We start from the raw sequence: 1,659 nt of genomic DNA, 5'->3' as shown, positions 1-1,659 counted from the left end.
TCCCCACCACCTCCCATGACCGCTGAATGAAGGATCTGCTTCCAATGAGTTCTTCCCGGCTGAGGGCGGCGGACGGGAATGGATAAGGTCACATTCCCACCCCGCTGCCCCTGCGGCTTTAATCTGTATTCCTGGGGCTTGGTGGTCTCCGTCTGGAGTTGCTGTAGGTTCGGTGGATTCAAAAAGAAAAGAGCCTTTTCATTCAACGCCCAGCGGGCTCGGCTCCAGCATCCCAACAGCCAAGAAAGTAAGGGCAGGAATGAAAAGCCAGTTCCCCGGGCCTCTTGGCCAAAGAAATTCCCAGATAAACTGCGGGGAGGCGCCAGGCCGACAATCTGACGGCCGATGCCAGCGGGGCCCAAACCTCACGCCTCTTCTAATCCAAGTCCCAGTAACCAGACCCGGAGAGGAACATGGGAAAAGGGTCCCGGGCAGGGGAGGAAAAACGGTGCCTCTGACACCTGCACGTCCCCTTCCAACACTTAAAACTGTTTGCATCTCCTCCCACTGCAAGGCCTGCTCTCCGACCAGACTTACCAGATTCCCAGCAAAGCTCCCCTACCGAGCGCTAAACCTCTCTAATCCCTCCCTCCACACAAGCTTGCTTCCCCCTCCCCTTAAGAGGGGGATGGGGACAGGTGCCCAAGAAAGCAACAGGGGTGTTTTTCTGCTGGAAAATCTAAGATGAGGGACCCACTCCTGGGGTTGGGGGTGCGGGGGGAGGAGAAAAAGGTTAGTGTACTGAGCAGGCCCCCAAGACCCTCGCCACTGGCCCCCATGGTGAAGCCTGCTGGATGGGGTTCTGGTTCCCTGGGGGCTGGGAAAGGGCCTGCCAGTTGCCCTTCCTCTCGCTGCCCCCACCTTCCCCTCCCTTTCTGGTCAAGGACACAGTCCATCCCCTGGACAGGAGGGAAGGAGCCCAGGGCTCTTCCTCCCGGGCACCTCACCCCATCAGTCCACTCACTGCTATTGCTCTCAAGGTACTTTTTTTCTGGCCCAGTTTTCCCTGAAAACACTAAAGAGGATAAAGAGCTTAAGCCCAAATGGTGAATTCCGGCTCAGTGGCCAGAGGACAGCCAGCAGTGACCGGTTCAAAAGGGGACTGTCCACCCTTCATCCCTCAGGCTTCACCCGGCCAGATACAAACCCTATTAATTATTGCACCCCCGCCCCCCTTCCCCCTTCCCCGCACAAGGGAAAAGCAGCAGAAAAACAAGGCCTGTATCCCTCCTGCCTCTGATTTACTCAGTGGTGATGAGAGTTAGGTGTTTTGGAGGAACAAGAAAATTCTAGCCAGTCTCTAGGAGATTGAGAACTGAGGGGGGCGGACAGGGGGGAATGCACCCCACCCAGGAGCGGCCACACTTGGAGGAGGGAGAGGGGGGCTCTGGGGTACCCAGGCTGAGCGCGAGTGTGCGGCGGGGGAAATGGAGCGCGGGGGGCAGGGGGTTCCCGGGGGAAGGGGAAGGGAAATGCTGCCCAGGTGTGGGGCGGGGGGCGCGACAGCAACGTGGAGCGTCCAGCGAGCGAGGAGCGGGGGTGGGTGCGGAAGCCGTGGGGACTGTCGGGTCTCGGGGCCCCCCACGCACTCACGGGTCTCCGCGGCGGCGGGCGGGCTGCGACCCGGCGACTTCTCCCTCCAGAGCGGTCCGGGGCGCG

The 1,659-nt window shown here is 60.3% G+C and overlaps 1 protein-coding gene across 2 annotated transcripts in view; it reads right to left on the bottom strand.

The window, feature by feature from the left end:
* The window catches only part of TOB2 (transducer of ERBB2, 2), a 9,538-nt gene extending 7,879 nt beyond the window's left edge, over positions 1–1,659 (bottom strand). The window contains exon 1 of one of the 2 annotated variants that reach the window (XM_006098526.2): positions 1,590–1,659. The gene's annotated coding sequence lies outside the window, so the exon portion shown is untranslated. The remainder of the gene's footprint in view (positions 1–1,589) is intronic. The other variant, XM_006098525.2, reaches the window with a different exon arrangement.

Source organism: Myotis lucifugus, unplaced genomic scaffold (assembly GCF_000147115.1).
Source record: "Myotis lucifugus unplaced genomic scaffold, Myoluc2.0 scaffold_239, whole genome shotgun sequence".
Classification (NCBI taxonomy): domain Eukaryota; kingdom Metazoa; phylum Chordata; class Mammalia; order Chiroptera; family Vespertilionidae; genus Myotis; species Myotis lucifugus.
This window is presented reverse-complemented; position numbering and strand designations above follow the sequence as displayed.